The following is a 24,459-nucleotide window of genomic DNA, read 5'->3' on the forward strand; positions in this document are numbered from 1 at the left end:
TTCCAATTATTCCATACTATTCCACGCTGAAGACATTGGTATTTAAAAATTTGATTTCTCACAAAGACTTCCAATTAAATCTGACAGTCAAGTTTATCATGATTTCCTTTGCTGTTGTTGTCTTGAGCTGTTTGAAATGGCTTACGATTCTTAGCAATAGCCCCTTACCTCTACAAAACATTTGCTTTCAAATATCCAAATAACTGAATCACTCTTAGTTACAGTAAGAAAGAATTGCTACAGAGCCTCCAGATAGGAAGTAAAATTTTCCAGTCTGCTTCAATTTCACCAGTTCAGCCCAGTGTTGCTACCTGTTAGTCTATCAGCACCTACCAATTGATTACAACTGAATCAAAGGCTTAATTATACTAGTGTTATAGATTAGGAAATCAGGGGAATTTTCCTTCCCCCTGCCCCACTCCAAGGGAGAAGAAACGGAGTGAGTGGGGGGAGGGAGGTTATTAGCATTACCAAAGATGTAGCCGGGTTGGGTTAACGACCGATCTTGGAGAAAGATAAGGAAGAGGCACGGAGGCGGGGCTGGTGGAGACTCTGGCTGGGAGGGGAGAGGCAGGGTGGGTGTGTGGCTGGCTCTCTTGGGTGCAGACAGGCATTTTCGTTGGGGAGGGGGACCGGAGGTCTAGCTTGTTTTGGCTGTTAATCCTGGGGGGGCTCGCCCTCCCATCCTGCTGGCTTCAACCTGTCTGACTGTCCCGCCCGCCGGAGCCGCTGTGTTTCATCGGAGAGTTTTTGCTTGCCCGCGGGAGAGGAGGAGGAGTTTTTTGGAGACACTACCACCTGAGACTGCAGTGAGTCTTCGCCACTTGAGACAGCGGTGAGTTCCCGTGGGAGTGTGCTGCCTGCCTTCCTTGTCGCCCCCACGGAGGCGAGGACCCCCCTCATCTCCTTCTCGGCTTCCCCTCGTGGTCCGGGACCTCTCTCTCCGGTCCCCTCTTCCCGCGGGTGACTGACGGAGCCCACAGCGCCCCCTGCCGACCGTGACCAGGTACTGCAGGTCCTACAGCTCCATCAGTCCTACAGCGCCCCCTGCCGACCGTGACCAGGTACTGCAGGCCCTGCAGCTCCAGCGGCCCAACAGCGCTCCCTGCAGACCGCAATTAGGACTGTGCTAAAGGACAGAGGAGTATTCTTTTAGACTTGTTGTTGTGGTTGTTGTTGCTGGTGTTGTTTTGTTTGGTGTTACTGTTTTTTTTTTTTTTTTTTGCCAACATTCATATATTTCTTAATAAAGGGTTGTTATTTCTTCTGTTTTTCCACATTTTCCTCGAGTAAAGCCCCTTAATTTGACATTACAATTGCAGAGAGAGAGGAGTTTGGTCTACCTCACAACTCACCCTCTTTAGCAAACAGTCTAGTCTCTCCAGACTGAGACATTTTTGGCGCCCAACGTGGGGCCCGAAAGAGGAAAGGTGGAAAAAGAATAACTACCCTTTGTGTGATTGACACGCGTTTTTGAATTTGTAGGCACCATGATGTTAGGGGTTGTTGCTCTCCTCTGGCATATGACCATGCCAAGATACCTGTCCCACCTGTCAACGTGTTTCAGTTCGCATACTAGTACTTACATTGCAATAAGTACTTTTGAGTTTGTGCATTGGGTATATGACACGGCAAATTCAGCACCTGTGATTTTCACCCGGAACATATCCTCAAGGATACACTACTGCTCTAGCCTAAGCTGCTTCCTCTGGGGTTTTAAGGATAATAGTACCCATTCTTATGGAGACACACAGGGGAATGCACGCGCCCAACCTTTTATTCAGTTCCCTTTTGGATACGATACAATGGCCTCTGGGAAGTTTAAATCATTTTTAGATGTCCGAGACATTTCAATTGTTGGGCTTTTCATCCTAAATTGTGCCACTATAGCATACCTGATATACCAAGCCAAGGCCAAGAATTACCGAGAAGGCGTTCAGGAGCCTGACCCAGGGGTGGAAAACCTCGAGTGGCGTGGGTTATGGGAGGACATGGGTAAATTCCTAGAAAGTTGCTCAGCTCCCATGACATGGAAACTTACCCTTGAACAACTCCTGAACCCTATAAAAATAATGAAAGCTGTGAGGGAGAGGGGTCGTGATGGATCCATGGAGAAGCAGGTGACAGCTGCATGCGGGGTCTTGGCCATTGCCTACAGGAAGTTGCTTGGTATGGTGCAGCATTCCCAGGGGAAAGGAAAAGACGAGGACAAGATGCCTAATATCAAGGTGACTCAGGATAAGGAAAAAACTAAGGGGCAGACTAAACCAACGGAGGTTGCCACTATCCACAGGAAGAAATGTAAAGCCAAATCAGTTCGCCTAGTTGACGATGATGGAGAGGCAGGGTCCTCACAAGCAGCTGCTCCAGAGACAGAAATCATCACTGAGTCTTTATCGTATAATAACCTCCGGAATCTACGGGCAGATGTTGCTCGTCGTCCGAGTGAGCCCGTTCTGGCCTGGATGATCCGAGTTTGGGACTCTACAGGTGATGCAGTAAACCTTGATGGTGGTGAAGCGAGGTTCCTGAGGTCCATTGCCCAAGATGTGGGTATTGAGGAGGTGTTTGTGAGGGAATCGAAGCCCCTGTCTCTCTGGGCACGGCTCGTGGATGGTGTGAGAGAGAGGTTCATTTACAGAGATTCCTTGCAGGCAGATCATTACACCAAGAGCTGGAAGACCATCGAAGAAGGAATCCTACGGCTGAGAGAAATGGCATTGCTAGAAGTACTGTTTGGGGGGGATGGGCAACCTACCAACGATCCTGACAAGGTTAAGTGTACACCACAGATGTGGTGGAGCTTTACACGTATGGGGCCGTCCATACATAAAGGTTACCTGACATCACTGGAGGCTGGGGAGAAGCGGGAGCCAGTGATGTCTGTAATAAATAAACTTCGGTTGTACGACAGTATGATCGGAGGACCGATACAGGCCCGTATCTCCTCTGTAGAGACAATAGTTAATGAGCTCAAGGAATTAACTACAGGGTTGAAAGAGAAGATTGAGAGAAACAATCTCCATACGGCCCCAGTGAGAACCAGACGCCCCTCAGCTAGAGAGAACAGACAGACTTCACGAACTGAGTTGTGGTACTTCCTAAGTGACCATGGAGAAGACATGAGACGATGGGACAGGAAACCTACCCGGGCCCTAGCAGCCCGAGTACAAGAGTTGAAAGAGAAAGAAAAGGGGAAGTCTGCGAAAGTGAGTGCCGTACCAGTATCCTGCGGGCAGGGATCTGACTCGGTAGAGGGCACCTCCCGTCGACGTTCACAAGAGGAAAACGATGACTGGCAGAATGAAGACGAGTGTTAGAGGGGCCCTGCCTCTAGCCAGGTAGAGGCACGGGACAACCGTGTCTATTGGACTGTGTGGATCAGATGGCCTGGCACGTCAGACCCACAGAAATATCAGGCTTTGGTTGATACTGGCGCTCAATGTACGTTAATGCCCTCAGGACATGTGGGACCAGAGACTATTTCCATTTCGGGGGTGACTGGAGGATCTCAAGAGTTGACCATAGTTGAAGCTGAAGTGAGCTTGACCGGGAAAGACTGGCAGAAACACCCCATTGTGACTGGTCCAGATGCCCCATGTATCCTGGGCATTGACTATCTCAAGAACGGGTACTTCAAGGACCCCAAGGGACATAGATGGGCTTTTGGAATAGCTGCTGTGGAGACCGAGGAGGCTAAACAGTTGAACTCGCTGCCCGGCCTCTCGGAGAGCCCTTCGGCCGTAGGGTTGCTGAAAGTCGAGGAACAGCAAGTGCCAATCGCCACTACAATAGTGCATCGCCGGCAGTACCGGACAAACCGAGACTCTGTGATCCCCATCCATAAGATGATCCGTGAGCTGGAGAGCCAAGGGGTGATCAGCAAGACCCATTCACCTTTCAACAGTCCTATCTGGCCTGTGCGTAAGTCTAACGGAGAATGGAGACTGACTGTGGACTACCGTGGCCTGAATGAAGTCACCCCACCGCTGAGTGCTGCTGTTCCAGACATGTTGGAACTCCAGTATGAACTGGAGTCCAAGACAGCGAAGTGGTATGCTACTATTGACATCGCAAACGCATTCTTCTCCATTCCCTTAGCAGCAGAGTGTAGGCCACAGTTCGCTTTCACCTGGAGGGGCGTGCAGTACACTTGGAACCGACTGCCCCAGGGGTGGAAACACAGCCCCACCATCTGCCATGGGCTGATCCAAGCCACATTAGAGAAGGGTGAGGCTCCAGAACACCTGCAATACATTGACGACATCATCATATGGGGGGACACAGCAGAGGAGGTTTCCGAGAAAGGGAAGAAAATCATCCAGATCCTCCTGGGAGCTGGTTTTGCCATAAAGAAGAGTAAAGTTAAGGGACCTACCCGAGAAATCCAGTTCCTGGGGGTGAAATGGCAAGATGGGCGTCGTCAGATCCCGACGGAAGTCATCGATAAGATCACAGCCATGGCCCCACCAACCAGCAAGAAAGAAACGCAAGCTTTTCTGGGTGCCATAGGTTTCTGGAGGATGCATATCCCGGAGTACAGTCAAATCGTAAGCCCTCTCTATCTGGTTACCCGAAAAAAGAATGATTTCCAGTGGGGCCCTGAACAGCAACAGGCATTCGAACAGATTAAACGAGAGATTGCACATGCTGTAGCCCTTGGGCCAGTCAGGACGGGGACAGATGTGAAAAATGTACTCTATTCTGCAGCTGGGAATAAAGGTCTCTCCTGGAGCCTCTGGCAAAAGGTGTCTGGTGAGACTCGAGGTCGCCCACTTGGGTTCTGGAGCCGAAGCTACAGGGGATCTGAAGCCAATTACACCCCAACAGAGAAGGAGATCCTAGCGGCTTATGAAGGAGTACAAGCTGCCTCTGAGGTGATTGGCACAGAAGAACAGCTGCTCTTGGCACCTCGACTACCAGTGCTGAACTGGATGTTTAAAGGAAAGGCCCCCACCACACACCATGCCACTGATGCTACATGGAGTAAGTGGATCGCTCTGCTCACACAGCGTGCCCGTATTGGAAATCTGAATCGCCCTGGGATCCTAGAAGTCATCACAAATTGGCCGGAAGGCGAGAGTTTTGGTCTAGCAGATGAGGAAGCAGAAGAGCAGGCGGTACGGGCTGAAGAAGCTCCAGAATTTGATAAACTACCGAAAGAAGAAGCACGCTACGCCCTCTTCACTGACGGTTCCTGTCGCCTTGTAGGAACGAAGCGCAAATGGAAAGCAGCTGTATGGAGCCCCGCCCGACAAGTTTCAGAAGCTACTGAAGGAGAAGGAGAATCGAGTCAATTCGCAGAGCTCAAAGCAGTCCAGCTGGCATTGGACATTGCAGAACGGGAGAAGTGGCCAAAGCTGTACATCTACACTGACTCGTGGATGGTAGCCAATGCTCTGTGGGGATGGCTGGACAGATGGAAGAAGGCCAATTGGAAACGCGGGGGAAAACACATCTGGGCTGCTGATACGTGGCAAGACATCGCTACCCGAACAGAGAAGCTCACTGTGAGGGTCCGCCACGTAGATGCCCATGTGCGCAAAGGCCGAGCCAATGAGGAGCATCGCAACAATGAACAGGCAGACCGAGCCGCACGAGTCAAGGTGTCACAGGTGGACTTGGACTGGCAGCACAAAGGAGAGTTGTTCCTAGCACGGTGGGCTCATGATGCCTCAGGCCATCAGGGCAGAGATGCCACCCATATATGGGCACGAGACCGAGGGGTGGACTTAACCAAGGACATTATTTCCCAGGTTATCCATGACTGTGAGACCTGTGCTGCCATTAAACAGGCTAAGAGACTCAAGCCCCTATGGTATGGTGGACGTTGGAGTAAGTACAGGTATGGGGAGGCCTGGCAAGTCGATTACATCACACTGTCACGAACCCGCCAAGGTAAGCGCTATGTGCTTACTATGGTGGAAGCCACCACTGGATGGCTGGAGACGTACCCGGTGCCTCACGCTACTGCCCGAAATACCATCCTGGGCCTTGAAAAGCAAGTCCTGTGGCGACATGGTACCCCAGAGCGCATTGAATCAGATAACGGAACTCATTTTAAAAACAGCTTAGTTGCCACCTGGGCAGGGGAGCATGGCATCAAGTGGGTGTACCACATCCCATACCACGCAGCAGCCGCAGGGAAAGTTGAACGACATAATGGACTGTTGAAAACCACCCTGAAGGCGTTGGGTGGAGGGACAGACAAGAACTGGGACCAGCATCTAGCAAAGGCTACATGGCTAGTTAACACCAGAGGTTCCATCAACCGAGCCGGCCCTGCCCAGTCAGAGTCCCTCCACACCGTGGATGGAGATAAGGTCCCCGTGATTCACGCGAGGGGTGTGTTAGGAAAAAAGGTTTGGGTTGACCCTACCTCGAGCAAAGACAAACCCATTCGTGGGATTGTTTTTGCCCAAGGGCCCGGCTGCACCTGGTGGGTGATGCAGGAAGATGGAGAAACTCGGTGCATACCTCAGGGAAACCTTACTCTGGGGTGAGCTGGCTGTAACTGTATCTGTATGTAACCCTGCACCTGTATCTGTATGTGTATCTACCTACTAGTGGATGAGTATATAGTTGGAATACTGCATGTACGTATGAGGATCAAAGATTTAACCTAATAAGTGTGGCAGCATGGGGAAGAAAAATTAGGGGTGGATAATGTTATAGATTAGGAAATCAGGGGAATTTTCCTTCCCCCTGCCCCACTCCAAGGGAGAAGAAACGGAGTGAGTGGGGGGAGGGAGGTTATTAGCATTACCAAAGATGTAGCCGGGTTGGGTTAACGACCGATCTTGGAGAAAGATAAGGAAGAGGCACGGAGGCGGGGCTGGTGGAGACTCTGGCTGGGAGGGGAGAGGCAGGGTGGGTGTGTGGCTGGCTCTCTTGGGTGCAGACAGGCATTTTCGTTGGGGAGGGGGACCGGAGGTCTAGCTTGTTTTGGCTGTTAATCCTGGGGGGGCTCGCCCTCCCATCCTGCTGGCTTCAACCTGTCTGACTGTCCCGCCCGCCGGAGCCGCTGTGTTTCATCGGAGAGTTTTTGCTTGCCCGCGGGAGAGGAGGAGGAGTTTTTTGGAGACACTACCACCTGAGACTGCAGTGAGTCTTCGCCACTTGAGACAGCGGTGAGTTCCCGTGGGAGTGTGCTGCCTGCCTTCCTTGTCGCCCCCACGGAGGCGAGGACCCCCCTCATCTCCTTCTCGGCTTCCCCTCGTGGTCCGGGACCTCTCTCTCCGGTCCCCTCTTCCCGCGGGTGACTGACGGAGCCCACAGCGCCCCCTGCCGACCGTGACCAGGTACTGCAGGTCCTACAGCTCCATCAGTCCTACAGCGCCCCCTGCCGACCGTGACCAGGTACTGCAGGCCCTGCAGCTCCAGCGGCCCAACAGCGCTCCCTGCAGACCGCAATTAGGACTGTGCTAAAGGACAGAGGAGTATTCTTTTAGACTTGTTGTTGTGGTTGTTGTTGCTGGTGTTGTTTTGTTTGGTGTTACTGTTTTTTTTTTTTTTTTTTGCCAACATTCATATATTTCTTAATAAAGGGTTGTTATTTCTTCTGTTTTTCCACATTTTCCTCGAGTAAAGCCCCTTAATTTGACATTACAATTGCAGAGAGAGAGGAGTTTGGTCTACCTCACAACTCACCCTCTTTAGCAAACAGTCTAGTCTCTCCAGACTGAGACAACTAGGCACTGTAACTCCTTGTATCAAAAATATTAATGCAGTATGATACAGTTAGGGTAGGCAGGAAACAAACACTGGTAGCCAGTGGACTAATTATAAAGATTTAGAGGAAAGTTACTTGTAGTTACTTATAGTTTTCCAAAAAAGGAGGTAATTCATTATTAAGCATTAAGCCTTTATCAAAGTGCTAACTCCCAAGTCCACTATGAAACTAAGCTATTTTTATTTTTGTGGTACAGACATAGGTGCTAACACTTACAGATAGCTCATGAAATGATTGGAGGAGATAAACATGTGCACACATGCACGGGCACATTGCAAAAGCCAAGGAATGGGCTCTGCCAAGCTCCACACAACCACACTGTCAAGAGCATAATTCAGTGAACATTCCGTTTTGGTGGCAGTGCCAGCTTAAGTCAGAGTTTTACATTAATTACCAAAAGCAGGCTGGGGATTCTTAGTTTGATTGACCACTACCACATCAGTAGTCTGAACCAAGGCTCCCATGCATTAAATTCTGATTATCAAGTATAGCTGTCCATTGACAAACTGGTTAAAAATAACGAAACTGAACAAATAGAGATCATAGAGATCTCCCCGCTGAAATGGACATGTCATCTGCAAGAAATGAAAATTTCAAGAAAAATTTCAAGAAAAATAGACTTCTTCATGACCTCAGAAAAAAGAAAGGCTGTGAAAACTAGCATGCTTTATCAGGAAGAAACTCTTTTCACAAATACAACCCAACGCACGAGGCATGCCAGTACACAAACTTTCAAACACAAATTTAAAGCAGGACAGACAGGTGAAAGAAAACAACAATTTGTTCAATATGGATCTATATGTTAAGTCAAATATCTGTAACTGATTTTACACATTCTATTGTTAAAAAAGTGTAGGCTGAAATATTCGTCTTTGTCTTCCTTAAGGGAAGACTGACTGGCAGTTATTGGTCAATATCAAGGCACTCCATCCACATGTGCACCTCCAAGAGGAAGATATAGCAATATCAACAAAGTGACTACCTATAATTAACAAAAATCAATATATCACATGGTAAAAAAATACACATAATGTGGACTTAAAAAAAAAAGTTCCTTATGCTTAAACTGACAATCAAAAAAAAAAAAGAAAATATGATCTGCTCACTCAACACATACCTGGTACCTCAGTACATTTATAAAGCATAGTAGAACAGCAGCATATTAGTTAAGACTAAGAGCTGGTTCTAGTAACTGACCATGGAGCAGACCCAGTTCTGAAATTCCAGCCCATCAAACAAGTAGAAACTGTTAAGCTAGATAAACCAATTGCATCCATATATTTCTGTTCAAGGGTACCACATGTTAACAGGTCAACTGCAAGCTTGAATTTTAACATACTGTGGGGCATGCCCAAGCAAAGTTAACTGTATGTCACATGCCAACTAGAGTCTTCAACTGGGAAAGATCTTAAGCGGTCCTTCTTGTTTACAAGAAGAGATGCATATTTCTTTTTAAGGGAAGTATCACGGAAACCCTGCATTACAATAATATTAATCTAAAGCAGACAAGAGCACTTGTTGAAAGGTCACTGGAGATTATGGATCAAATTACAAGAGCCAGAATTACTACATTACACCAGGCAGCTACAATGCCATCCTCTGAATTTTCACGCTCCAGAACAGCAGCTTTAGAGCAAGAAAACAACTGCTGCTACTGGCTCCAAGATCATCTTTAAACAAATAGTTGTCAGGTGAGCAATGTTATTTTGACATACGCAGCCATTAGCTTATCTGTGTACATCCTTTATCTCTAGAATCTTCTTCGTTTACTTGGAAGTGCTGTTCACCCTGAACACACCAAAGGCATTCCTTCTTCATAATGAGTTTAGTATCTGCATTTGTGCTCCCTTCAGCAGATGACTAATATTACAAGCACACTATTTTGATTGACACCTAATACCATAGCTGCCATTATCACTTACATCAAGCTAAAACATGAAGTGTTACCCACATCTATTTGGAGAGTAAAAGAATACAGAATTGCTTTGACACATTGTCAAGAAGCACTGTCAAGATTCACCCACCATAGCTATGTTTTCTGTTTCTCCATCTTACAAGGTCATTAACTAACAAGTAGAGATGATTCTACCATATTATAGCTACACATTCAATTTAATTTTGAATATTATACAATAACATGCTATTACAAGACAGTGTTCAAGAAATATTCAAGTGACTTACCATTCAGAAGTATCAGTACACCAGTTTTTTGTTCTGCATCCCATTTATAAGAACACGTTCATACCCCCAGAGGCTCAATATGTCCGTGTCCAACAGAAAGGATAAACTAAGTGATACTTGGGAACAACAGGAATTTAAATCCTTATCCCTTTATCAGGAAAAATTAATCCCAATGCAAAAAACCTTAAGATTTGAGTTCAAGGCCCCAGTACATTTGTTGTAGTTTCCATAGATGCTGGGTTTCTATCTTCTCCAAGGAGCTCTATTTCCAAGTCAAAACATTTTTCCATCTTGTTTGAGCAGTCAGATGAAAAAAGGAACAGTACATGTTCCAAATCCAAGTCATCTTTGTCAATGCGTATCTTCTGCCTGTACAGTTTGCTTGATTGTCAGTTTGCTTAACAGTTGCTCTGCCTGGATTTACTACCAAATAGGCTTTGACAATGATTGCTATTTAATCCTATGTAATACCCAGATGCAACTGTTCCCAGATCGGAGGACAGTTTAAAAACACAGTCTCTATCCTGGCTACATACAAGTCTGGAGTCATGTGCTAGGAATCTTATAACTATAAAACTCAATAATAGAAAAGACCACTATTGTAAATAAAAACTATTAATCTTTTACATATATATATATATGTATCTATGACAAGCAAAATATTATTATTATATGTTTTCTTATTCCTTATCTGAACTTTAGGCAATGACATTCCAGTAAAACTTAGTAACAGAGTTCACCGCTTGAATGTCTGGACTTAAGCCACCCACCACTAACAGCAAAGCAACCAATGTACTTTAAATTCAACAGTCAACCTACTCATCCTACACAGGCCTACTGTTTCAATTGTAGAATTTGAACACTAGCTTGATGTCCACTAGCAATTCTCGGTTACTACTTCCACCTTTAGAGCTGGCAGCTTCAAGGATCTGCAATTTTTTTTTATTAGGATCAACTGTAAATTTAGTTTTATGCTTTGTTTTTATGAATTCTGCAATCTAGATTTGTTACATAAAAGGCTTTCTTATACATGAGGACTTGCTAGCAAGGAGATCTCACAGAAGTATATAATGAAATCTAGAATTATTTCCTTAATCATTTCATCTCTGCTTATATTTACATGAAGCAGAATCCTTCAGTTATCCCTGAACATCCATACACCATTTCTGAAATTCTTATCCTCCTGAAGAAGATATTGCCATGATCTAAATGAAAGTTGACATACACACCACCTTAGAAAATGAAAACTTAAATGACATATTTAAATTCTTCCTTGATCTCTACAGCACTAGAAAATCCTCTCTGAAACAAAACTAAAAAAACCCTATCAACACCCCAGTATTCTGTCTAGTTACTACTCTACAAACAAATAACCTGCACAATTATTGACTGGCTGATAAATTCATCATTTCAACATTACACATACCTCAGATTTGGATAACGCTCTACATCAGCAATTTAATTAAGAACAAACTACGCATTAGTAGGGTGAGTAACAACTCTTACCTACAGCACTAGATGATAAAACTTAGATAAATTACATGGAAGAATAAAATATGCTGCCTGATTTCACCTGAAGATATCTAATGTCTCATTATTTCATCATCTCTAATCAAAAAGTCAACATACCTGAATAATATAAACTATGGATTTAAATTTCTTAATACCAGCTATGAGGATGAGGGATTACTGCACTCAGACAAAAAAAAACACCTGGATGGTTTGGGTTGGGTTGGTAAAGACAAAACATGAAAAGCAATGTAAAAATTTCAGTCATTTCCCAAGAGTGACTGAGAGTGTCACAGGGCACCCATGCACTAGCACAAGAAATCCAGGCTGTAACTGGAGCATTTCTGGGCAAACTGATTCAATGTCTCTAACTCCATGTCTCTACTCCATGACAGCTCTTGTGAAGTGCCACGTCTTATCAGACTACAGCTTAAGCCTTATTCACAGGCTGTCGTCTTAATGCTTCAGGAAAAGCTGAACTCTGATCTGGCCTTTGCATTACCAAAGTTACCTAGTTTACATCAAGGAAAAAAGAAATATACTTATTTGCTTTAAATTAGGCAATGCCACTTTGGTGCTTAGAGACATTTAAGATGACAACCCCAAATTAGGACAGTCCTTTCTCTCTCACTGTTATGTGGAATATTACTACTGTTCCATACAGCAGAAGCATTTGGGCAGACAAAGATTCCAGCTTCCCCATCAGCACTAGTCTTCCACAGACTTGTTTAACAACTCATACAACAAAACGAGGAGCAAGCCAGATAATTTCCAGATTCCTGCATACATTTGCCAATACCTCATGAACCCTCCCTTTGGTTTCCAGGACTTTCAAATAAAGCAGCATGATTTTGTTAGAACAGTTAACAGCAGATTAACTCATTAAAAAAAAAAGCTTTATAATTAAGAAAATCTTTTTTTTTTAAGGAAATCAAGAAAGACAGAATCCCTATCATTTTCCTGTGCTCACCATGTAGCAGAATGCTTCCCTGATGCATGTATCAGAAAGTGTGTCACTGACAGTCAGCTACACAAAGGGGAAACCATTTGATCTGTGTTACAGTCAGCATGTCAATCTGCAGCACTAATACCTTTCCCAACTAACCTAGGACATGGGCTGTCCTAGCTGAGGGCCACCACAATTCCATGTCAGTCTGCTACACAAAAAGAAAATTACTAAACCCCTCATTCTTCTTCAGGAAATGAGAGTACAAAGGAAACCAACAAGGAATCTCTTTCAGCAGTTTCCAGACAACATGCCTCTAACATGACTCAGGCACTTGAAAGAGTGTTTTACCATGAAATACTGCTCCATACATCGCCAATTACTTCAGTAAGACTATGCCAACTATGTAAGCAATTCAACTTAGAACCCGGTGCCAGGGTTTACTGCTGAACATGAATGCAGCTCACTGTGACAGGCCAGTAAGTATCCATATAGTACTAAATGCGAGCCTTGCCAACATCATGTGGGCAAACCTATCAAAGAAACAATTATCCCCCAATGAATTGGGAAAAAAAGAGACAGTCTATACACAGTACCTAAATCCAAGCTAAACAGGGGTCACATAGCAAACTCTTTCATTTGCAGTGGCAGGCACATTTGGGTCAGACCTGCAACTGTTCTCTTCTCTCCAGTAACTGCCTGGCACAGCCTGGGTGCTCCCAACATGGTGCCAGGGAGGAAGAAGCCCAGCTGCTCCTGCCTGAAATCCTCAGAGACCACCATCAGCCACTCACTTGCTCCTCAGCACACCCAGACACCCCACAAAGGCACAAAACCACACCATGTTGCAACAGTCTGCATACCTATGCAAAGCAACAGCACACATGGTAAAGTTATAACTGACCGCTGTCCTCATTTTCTGTTTCCTTTCTTACAGTCTCATCCCCATGCTAGTTTTCTATTTTTTCTTGAAGTATCATTGCAGTATTAAATTCATGGAGTAAGAATTTACAGCTCCATTTATCCATAAAATTTCTAAATTCTTTTTAGTTTACATGAGCACTTGAGAAAGATTTGAATTTTGGGGTAATGGGTAAACTTCACTAGTCATAGAAGTATCTCAGAATTCTCAGTACATTCTTGTTAAAAAACATGAAATGCCAGTGGATATTCACATTCTTTCGATACCCTTCAAGTGAACTGAAGCCTATAACTTAAAATAAGTAATCCAAAAATTCTCAGGCAACAAGGGTACCTGAAACATTTTAGGACCCTGAAAGACAAAGCAGCCCCTGTTGGTTGTGTGTAACTTGGACGCTGGCTCCAAATACAGAATGGCTCAGATTGGAAGGAACCTTGGGAGGCCCACAGCACAATCTCCTGCTCAAAGCAGGATCAGGTCTGAGGTCAGACCAGGTTGCTCAGTGTTTAATGCAGCTGGGTCTTGGAAATCTCCCTGGGCCATATTCCACAGCCTCTCTGGGCAACTTTTTCCAGAGTCAATGACCCTTACAGTGAAAACCTGCCATGTTTCAGTTCATGACTGTTGTCTATTGTTCCTCATATCACATGTATAGAGAGTCTGACTTCTTCTCAGTTCCCTCTGCCAAGGTATCTGAAAGTTACGATTAGGTTCCCTGAAGCCTTCTTGTCTCCAGATTGAACTTCAGCGCCTCCTCACACAGTAACAGGTCCATCCCAGCAATGTTAGTGGCTCACCAGCTGGACTCAAAACAATATTCCAGATACTGAATACTGTGTGAAAATTCATCATCTCGATCTACTAGCTAAGTTTTTGTTGACACAGCCCAGGATGCTGTTACCCTTCCTCACTGCTAGAGCACACCGCTGGCTCATCTTTTTGCCTACTGTCCATCAGGCCAGCCACTCCCTTCTGTATAGAGCTGCTATCAACTACTCAGTCCCCGGACTGTATCAATGCACGGAGTTAATCCATTCCACTTGAAGGACTTCACATTGGTCCATGTTGAATTCCATTAGGTCAGTGCGTAACTCAATACTATATAGGCTGCTCTGAATGGCAGCCTGCCCTCAGGCACATGGACCATACTCCCCAGTCTGGTGACACCCACAAACTTAATGAAGGCACATGGCCTCCTCCTCCACTGATCAAGATGTGAGACAGAACAGGGCTCAGCACAGAGGAATTAAACTTGTTCCCGTACAAAACTTATCATTAACCACCACCCTCTGAGCTTAAAGATTCAGGTAGTTTTTCACTCAATGAGCAGTCCACCTATCTAGATCACAGTCTCCTAACTTGAACACAAGGTTGTTGCTTTGGGGAAACCATGTCAAAAGCCTTGCTGAGATCAAAATAGATCATATCCACTGCTTGCTGCCTTATTCACAGATTCAGTCATTTCATCATAGAGGGTGACCGGGTTGGTCAGGCATGACTTACCTTTGGTAAACCCATGATGGCTATTTCCAACCCACAACAGAACCTTTACATGCCCACAACTGACTTTCAAGTGGACTTAATTCATGATTTTCCCATGTATTAAAGTGAACTTGACCACCCTGTAGTTCCCTGGATAATGCTTCTTGCCCTTCTTGAAGACAGGTAGAGCACTTGACATTCTCCAGTGATTGAGAAAATCCTCCAGTCTTCATGACCTTCCAAAGATTATGGCTATGTTAACATCAAGTAGATTCCTCAGCACCGTTGGATCCCATCTAGTCCCATGGACTTTGCATATGTCAAGACTTAAGAGCTCCCTGACTTGAGCATCTTCCACTAGTGGATGTTCTTCTCCTCCCTGAATCCTGTTCATAGGTACAACGACCTGGTAGATCTTCTTGGTGCAAAAGAAGGTCTTGAGTACCTCATTCTCATTTGCATCAATGGCAACTAAATCACCCACCCCACTCAGCAGCAGCACACTTTTTCTTTCTTTATTATTCTCTTGTTAATTTTGCAGCAGCACCTCTTGTGGCCCTCAATGTCCATCTCCTTTCAAGTCTGTTTGGGCTTTTGTTTTCCTCTGCATTACTACTTGGTATTTTTCCTGCAGATAAACTGTTACCATACAGTTTCTTGGACTAATTCAGTCTCAAGAGCTTTCCTCTTGAACTGATTGCTCCTAAAGTCTATTTTATCATTAGACCTGATGAGGAAGGTACAACGTGATCATTTCATTGCGCATCAAGACACTCCTTGTTGCCATTTAGCTTTCACAACCTGTTCCAAAAATCCCAGTCAACTTTCTACAGTTACCACTGAGCACCTAGCAATATATTTCCTAAGTGTATTTCTCATTCTTATATTCTAATTTTCTCACTGAAAAACACCTAGAATCCTTAAAACAGGGAACAATTAGAGGAAGTGGTGAATCATCTCAGAAACCCCCATTTATTTATCACACTGTTAACCTTCCTGTTAACAAATCCAGATGACTGTAGCAAGCAAGTTGTTAAATAGGAGAAGCTGCCAACAGTATCACAGGCCTGTAATTTGATCTCTGAAGAACAAGTGACAGAGGAAGCACTAGCATTGCAAATATATACAGAAGATCTAAAGATTCTTTTATTGACCATTAAATCACAGCAATGTTTTTATTAAATCATGAGCTAACCACAGTCATCTAGTTCAAAAACATAGGTGATCGATCTGTCATATATCAGGTTGTAGTAAAATATAAATTACCATAAGATTATTTACTCCTGTCAATGCAAACGCAACAATTTAGCCACTTGCATCCACCTCCCTTTAGTAATCTTCTGCCAAGGGTAATGAGAGGACAGCAACTCTCCCTAATTTCAAACATTCTACCCAAGAAAACCAGGAAATCCTGGAGATGTGTGTGAGAAATGTTGTTTGCACCCTTTTTGCATATTTAACAAGCCAAAAATCCAACAGATACAGTCATAGCCTGTTTGGGGAACTGGAGTGCATTTTTACACAAATAAGGCATTCTACTTGGGAGGTTGAGAAATACAATAAACATAATGGATGGTTAGATCAAAAATGCTGTGCTTGCAAACTACAGCCCACAATAAATCATCTTTCCAGGAACACATGTATCTTTCCTGACTAGAAGCAAAGTTAAACAAACAGCTTCTAAGAGGGATTTTGCCAAAAAAGTAGTGAAACTACTTTCTTTTTTAAATAAAGACAACTGAAGTGAGGTGCTAGACTCAGCATTTGTTTTCGTTTTGACCACAATTACTTCTACTACTCCTATACGTAAAACAGCAGTAGTAGCCCAAGATGGATCAATTCTGATATTGCCATTCCTAATCACCTTTGCCATTTATCACATGGCATTAATTAGTGCATGTGTCCCAGAAAACATAATTCCACCAATGTTTCTGCTTATCATAGCACTTTTAGCTATTATGATTCTGATAGGTTTAGCTGCACTTGGTTTCAGTAGTTTCATATTCCTCTTGCCAACGCAGGAGAGAAACTTTAGTCTTCTGAATATTGTAATTCACTGTTGGGAAAATCCTAGCTTATTGTAGGTGAGCAAACACCTGAACTAATTTATATCAGGCAAATTTGATTATCACATAGAACATATGGTAACAGGCTTCAAGTTGGAAAACCCTTCAAAAAAACACCCATGAAAAATTATTTTATCTGAATTTTTGGAAGTCAGTGAAGCAATACTATTACGGCTCTGAACATTACAAAAATGTAATGTTTCACATTATATTTTAATGCAGTGCTTCCTTTCATTGCTCAACTTTTTGCACCATCTCAAGAGATCATGTCTAGTGTTTAGTGTAAAATTTCTCAGTATAGTTTTCCAAAGGAAGTTTTTTCCATCATGGGCAAACCCCTACAATGCAGCAACTGCAGGCTCTGGCCCAAAGCAAGGGAAGGAAGCTCACCTCACCTCAGAGGCTCTGTTGCAGGGGCTTTTACACTCTAAACAGCCAGTTTAACAGAGATAGTTGCATCAAATGCTGGTATCTGCATTCTAGTTACATGATTTAACAAACTGATCCATTTCAAACGCACAGAAGCATAATGACAAACCGGCAGATCACATTATCCTCATCTATAATGCTCAGTTGATGGGAGACTAAGCCTCTAGTTTAGTTGAATTCCTTGAGAATTGACAGCAAACTACCAGGTCAGCCCTGTACAACAATCCTACCTGCAATATACAGTATCTTTTTTTGATGAAGAACTTTCAGGTTAGGGACATCCACCTTCTGGATACTTGGAACCTTCTATTTCAGCAGAAATTTCTCCACCATCTAGCTTTCCTTCTCATCCACTTGCAACAAACCTCGTTTCATTTCCTGTCCATTAAAATGACAGCAATCCACATTAATGAGGTCAGTCCACCAAACCAGTCACAAATATTTATTCTATTTATTAAAAAAAATTTTAAAAATCTATTTCACCTGGCACCAAAACCATTTTTCTCTATAGAAGTTAAATAACTGGAAATATGAACTCTGTCCAGCTAAAATATTTCCAAACATCAATATCAGACCTGACTTAAAAATGTACTGATAATAACTCACTTTATAAAACTTCTTTGTCAACTGTAAGAATGCTATAAACGCTGACCTTGTTTCTCGAGTTGTTTCTATCATTCTGAAGCTTAAGTTTTTGTTAATTACATTTATATATTATATGATTCTACACATGTACGCATACTGTTTATCACAAAATATTTTAATTGGGCTGAAATAGACATTTCATTTCTATCCCATCAAGGCAAAATAAGTTTGAAAATTAACACCAGCCATCAAACATGCTTTACAGTAAAGTTGTAGAACCAAGAAAAGACAAGCCAGAATGACAGCATTTTTTTTGTAACATTGTAGTTGAATTTGTCAATGATCTCCCTGCCTTAAAAGCTTCTTCTGTTTAATGTTTTAACTATTTTTATTATAAATTTCAGATCAAATTGAATAAGAGATCCTTTCTGGATGTGTTTCAGGAAAACTAGCAAGGCTTTGTCTGTTTGTTTTAAACAGATGAGGAGATAAACTAGCAGGAATGTCTTAAACTTGTCTGCTAGTGGCAAGACCAGAGGTGTAGTCCAAGAACAATTTACAAGTTCTCCTCTTCCCCCCACCTCCATCAAAAAAAAAAACTTCTTGGCAAAATGCATACTTTATAACAGAGATGAAGTTAAACATAAACTTTTGTGTGAAACTCCTACTCAGAGAAAACAAATCTATGGTTAGAGATAAAAATTACATTAACAAAGTTGTTTAAAGCCTTGAAAAACATAACATCCAATACACTTAAAATGAAATTTGAGAGACTAATTTTGGAGTGTGAAATGCCATCCACAACATACATGCAATCTAACATTCGGCTCTTCTTGTCTGATCAGTATGTGTTACTAATGCTTACCAATTCTGTTACACTTGGAAAGCCCTAAGTAATTTTTTCCCAGTTTTTCAAAGAAAACTTTTCAAACATGTAAAAATTCTCTGCAAACATACCTACAAATTTTCCATGACATTTAACCAAACCTTTGGTTAAATTAAAGAAACTTCTCAGCTAAAATGCTTTTTGTATCCTCTACCATATGAAATATTGGCCATGCTCAAGAAGATGTCATATTCACAGTGTAAAGATCCGATTTTGTTTGGGGCGGGAGTGGGTTTATTTGTTTGTTTGGGTTTTGTGTGTGTGTGTGTGTGTGTGTGTGTGTGTGTGTGTGTGTGTGCACCTGCGTGTTTTTTTTTAAAAAGAGACCTTCAACTAGATCTACAATATTTTCCTATGTCTTTAAGGCAGTCAAATGCGGAACTTTTATAGATTCTTGGAATCATTTCCTAAGCTTTACAAAGGATTCCTATTTTTATAAGTACTGACTCTTCTCTGAACTATCAACTTAAAAAGTTCTTTAAGTCATCCAGAAAGGGGTTGACTTGACAACTGTGCAGATTCATGCCACACTCACCTATTAAGCACACGGTACAACCTGTAACATAAATACAGTTCTCGTGGTATCAGTATATCAAGAGTCAAGAGGTTAGTTTAGCCTGTATGTCTACCTCAGCTACCAGCCTGCATTACACCTTAGGTAGCTGTGCCAGTTGCACCAATTTGGGAAATTATGCATGTACTGTAAGCAAATCTAGGGAAAGCAAATCGTTTTAGACAGGCTAGCAGCACTGCAATCATGCTGACATGAGCTGAAAGATGGTTTCATTTCTTTCTGACATATTAGAGCACCTCACTCATGCCCCTGCATCAATGAAAAAGTTTATCCAGTTAAAAAAAGGTTTCACATTTCTCCAAAATAATTTTCACTGGTTGGACTGACTGATTTTTTTCTAATGCCCACTTACCAATTAATAAATTGGTTTAGCCCATAACCAGACTTTGTGGAATCCAAGACTGCTAAAGGCAAATTAAGGTTTGAAAAAAATATCCTAACCCCTGGAACAGAGATCAACTCCACATCCCAGCTTTCATCGGTCAATGGAGAGGGTCAGACATGATCAAAAGCAACCCATAAAGCTATTTCAACATGACAAATTCTTACACAAAGACATATCTGAGTAAAAACAAACTCCATTTCAAAGGGTTCACATAGGAAAAAGGACACAAAGAGAAACCGAACACCTGCCTTTGAGCTTCACCCAAGTATATTCCGCCCCCAATAGTTTCTATTTGAATTATTAGCAAATTTATTTCCTTGGCTTACCAACCATTGTGTTGTAGCCGAAAAACTTCCGAAATTTCACTGAGAAAAAAAAAAAATCATACAATACTTGACCTACAAGAATATTAATTTATAAAGGTTGGAAGATTTGTAAAACAGGTTCAATAGTGAATCTGCATTTCTATTCACCTATAGCCAGAATGAACCTTTTTAGGTATTGCTATACATCATCAAAGACAATCATTATATAACCTATATAAACTCCCAACTGAACTGAATAGCCACAATTCCTATCAAGACAATAGGTTTCATGCAAAATTCTCTGATGTATGCAAAACTGAAAAAGGTCATGGTTTCAAGCTACATGGAACACATCAAAGCCTGGTTGCACTTTATATTCATGAAGACTGAATTTATGGGTTATGAACAGGTGTAAATCACATTTATAAACTCATGATTTTGCACCTCTTGCCTGTACCTATCATTTACAAAGTTCTTCCTTCTTATACATTCTTACAGTCAATTGATAAAAAGTATTTGCTTATAAACTTCATTCTAAGCTATTCAAGTCCCAATACTAATTCTGACTATTAGCAATGGCATAGATATATATAGTGTACAGAGGAAGAGGGTGTCTACTTTTTCCGTTTGTGTGAGAGACTTTAGAGTCCAGAAACATAGAAGCAACTTAGTCCAGAGAATTCCAGTATAAAACAGTAAAATAAAATTAAAAAAATAATTAAAACAAAACAAAACAAAACAAAAAAACCCAAAACAAAACAAAAAACCCCAACAACAACAACAAAACAAACAAATAAACAAAAACAAACAAAAACCACAAACAAACAAAAAACCAACTAGATTCTGCCAGGGAAGGAATTAGGGTTTTGGACACTTTTTTATTTATCTTCTCTTTGTTCAAAAGTCTGTCAATAAGACAAGCTGCAAACCACAGGAAAGGGACTCTTGTTTTTCCAGAACTGCTCATTTATTTACTTCACCATGTTTTAATAATAACTGCTCCAGAGACTTCCTTCAGCCCTGATCTTGACTCAACAGCAGCTTTGTCACACATGCACCTACCAGTCAGCAAGACCAGCAGCAAGCTTAAGCTTAACCATGCAAACAGAAACCCACCAGAGACTTGAGTCTTTGACTCCTATTATGACTTTAAATATCTTTCACACTGCAACATATTCTGAACTATTAGCATCTTCTATAGCTTTAGCTTACATCTTAAGATTACATAGCAACTGTATAATACTCCAGGTAGCAGCAGCTGCTGTGTAGTTCATCATATTTCAGTTCAAAAGATTACTTTTTAGACTTAAAAGATCCTAAAAGCCGCTTTACATTGTTCCTGTCATGATACGGCCAATCAAGGGTTTGCACAATTTCGCTATCTAGATAGATTCAGCTTTAGTCTGCTCAAGGCAGGCTGAAACACTCCAAATAAAACAAGGCCTGCCCTACCAAACTACACATTGTCACTGAAGTCATCAAAGAAGCACCCAAACAATTATGTTAAGATCTGGTTTCCTTGGAAGCCTTCATTATTATTGTCAGCATGCTGTGACAAGGGGAAGGGAGCACCCGAGATTCAAAGATGCTCGTGGTTTAAAGGAAACACAAAAGTCAGAAGGTCTGTAAAAGCTTAAAAAGTTTTATTAGCAATTACACAGTTGCCATGGAAATTGGTATGTTAGTCCCTGGCTTCCTACATCAGCACATGGCAGTAGGTTTTGGACAAAGCGGTAGGGTGAAAGAGAAGTGAGGGATGAATTAAAGAGGGGGAGAGACAAAGTAAGTAAGAAAGATTAAAAAAAAATATATACTCAATTCTGGCTCTAGTGTAATCCAGTTGGGGTGTCTAGGGTCCTGCGGCGCATGTGTGCCTGGTTTTCCTGGGGGTACCTTCTAACAGGTAAGTTTTCCCTGCCCTGGAGATAAGTTTCTCACTTCCTATGCAAATTAGTTATCATGCACAGTCCATTCTTCTAGGTGTTTCTGAAAATGGGTGGGAGGGCTTTGGGGGTCCTGGGTGGTCTTGATCCCTCCCTACACTCCATGCCCCCTTCTCAACCTCATTCCTGTGTCTGCGCTGTACTGTGTTGTGCTTATCTCCCAGAGCTAGAACAAGGACGTTTGTCCTGGAAAAGTGCTGCCCTACCTCCATATGGCCCCCCTCTCCAGCCACATCCTGTTCCTTCTCAACAATCCTTCATTGGCTCTACAGCTATCTGGCTATTGATGGATACTTGTACTAGCGCACATTAGCCTCTTATCGTCTAGGCTCTTACACCTGTCCATCTGAAGATACAAATTTCTACTACTGCCAGACAATTTAAAGGACTCACAAACATTTTTTCCTGTGGCTTTCATCACGTTCTCACAGTGCTCCTAGATCATTTAACGTGTTGAAGAAAGTTGAGTTACTCAACAGAATCAGAGCTCCCTTCACAGTAACAGGCTCAAACCTAATATTGACATAAGTTTCCAAACACAACAAAATTTCTGGAGAATTTTATTTAGGAGGCTGATACACAGATGTAACCTGATAAAGAACAGGTAAAATTGCCAATCCAGCATATCTTGGTGCACTCCACACTCCACACCATTGGTTCAGCTTTTCTATTTGCCTCTCTACCTACACATTTTGTGTACAAGGAGTAAATCTTGACACACAGACTACTATCTTTTCAGTTTTCTATACCACTGCGTAACAGTTTGAGGAGTTCAAAGCCAAAATGTCAACAATTCCATGAAGACTATTCTCGTTTCAAGGAACTTACAGAGGTCAGGTAGCAAAACCAAGAAATACTCCTTTGATCCTCCCCACCTCTCCCCACACCCCAATTTTGTCTTGGCCAATACATATCTAATTATCAGCAGGCATCATGTTCTGTCTAACCAGTCTGATTATTACAAATAGCTGTTAACAACTTTTCTTTCATATACAGCCTAAGAAAGCTCACTCATTTAGAGAGATGTTTAAGCGGGTTTTAACACAAAATGAAATGAAGAAGATGTGAAAATATCAGAGAATAAGGCTGTCCCAGCTCTCCTTTTTATTAATAACAACTAGGGTACAGTTCTGGGTCATCAAGTACAGCACTAACATCTTCTCCCTTTCCCATTCTGAACTGAAAATGAGGCTTCACAGTCAAAAGGACTGTCCATGAACCATTCACAAGAACCATAGAGACACAAAGCCAAAACTGAGTACTTTTCTCCCACAGCACTCAACAACATAAAGAGATATGGGTGCTACAAACAGCTTCAGCTCGGAGCTCAGGAAAAATGCAAAAGGCCAATAGCATGCACATCCAAAACTACACATAGTGGTAGCTATGCTGGTAGCAGTTAGCTGGTAGTGGTAGAATTCGTTATGCTTCTGCTCTAATACAAAACACGAACAATAAAACTGTTCTTCACTTCCATTTTAGGCTGGCAGAAATATAAAACTGGAGCTTAATTTCACAATTTAGCTTAACTGACATAGCTGAACTTTTTGTTTCATGTACTGGCCACAGTAGCTTCCAGCAGTGCTAAGGAGTCCAATCTTCTTGTGGGCATTTTGTGTTGCAGATAGATTCTGTCACTTACCTTCCTCACAACAGCATTCATATTAGTTGTCATTTGGAACTCTTCAGTCTGCTTAGACTGTATTTACAGGTGGGATTTCTCAAGTATGGTTTCCACACTTTTTCAATAACAACTTTATTTCAAAATTCATTTTAAAGAAAATGAAATCTGTTTAAAAATAAACAAACAAATCTTCCTAGAAAAAACCTTGGTTTTCTTCTTTAATTGTGCTAAATACATTGGTAGATAGAGTTTTTTCCTCAGACAACACCCTTCTTACTGGAGATACATTGTATATGAAAAAAAATTTCTGCTATTAACTGTCCCTGTAGACATATTTTCTAACTGAAAGTATTACTCAGATCTTCCTTTTTGCAGAATGTTGGCAGTATTTCAAAAGTGAGTCAGTCTCTTAAAATACATCTTGCATCACTGTAGGGATACCATTCAAGAGTCCACTTAAAATTTACATGGAACATTCCTTCTAAAACGTATTTCCAGAAAGTTAATGCCCTTTGAGAGCAAAGCAAGTAGAAGTGTCGCAGCTATGGGTTCTCAAGGAGCTCCTAAGCACCAGCTAAAGAGGTGCAAGGATTCAGCCATCAACAGGCAATTAAACAAGATTTTTTGGAAACAGTTCTTTTTTTGCAAGATGTCTGTTCACTGGGTACCTGACTAGCCATATTCTTGCCAATTGCATGTTACATATTACTTCACTCAACCTGATGATACTGAGCTGTCAGATGCTCTAATATCTCAGTCTTGTCCACTCGTGCTACTTTCACCATATTTAGCCCACTGACAAAACAACCTGTTTTGATGTTAGCTTCACCCCTTGATGTATCTCCACTCATTAGTTACTGCAAAAAGCAAGAATGTGCTAACGGAAAAAG

The 24,459-nt window shown here is 42.3% G+C and overlaps 1 protein-coding gene and 1 long non-coding RNA gene across 3 annotated transcripts in view; both read right to left on the reverse strand.

Moving 5' to 3' along the window:
- Positions 1-24,459, reverse strand: part of TRIO (trio Rho guanine nucleotide exchange factor) — a 255,846-nt gene that overhangs the window by 192,142 nt on the left and 39,245 nt on the right.
- LOC127476437 (uncharacterized) lies at positions 762-10,410 on the reverse strand. Of its 2 annotated transcripts, none has more exons than XR_007906617.1 (2): positions 10,396-10,410; positions 762-914 (listed from the first exon to the last, which is right to left on the reverse strand). It is a non-coding gene; the product is annotated as an uncharacterized LOC127476437 (long non-coding RNA). The 2 variants fall into 2 exon arrangements; XR_007906618.1 differs by lacking the exon at positions 762-914 and adding an exon at positions 7,057-7,209.

The sequence above is a fragment of the Manacus candei genome, unplaced genomic scaffold, assembly GCF_025592945.1.
Source record: "Manacus candei isolate 608988 ecotype Guabito, Panama unplaced genomic scaffold, ASM2559294v1 h1tg000049l, whole genome shotgun sequence".
Taxonomy (NCBI): domain Eukaryota; kingdom Metazoa; phylum Chordata; class Aves; order Passeriformes; family Pipridae; genus Manacus; species Manacus candei.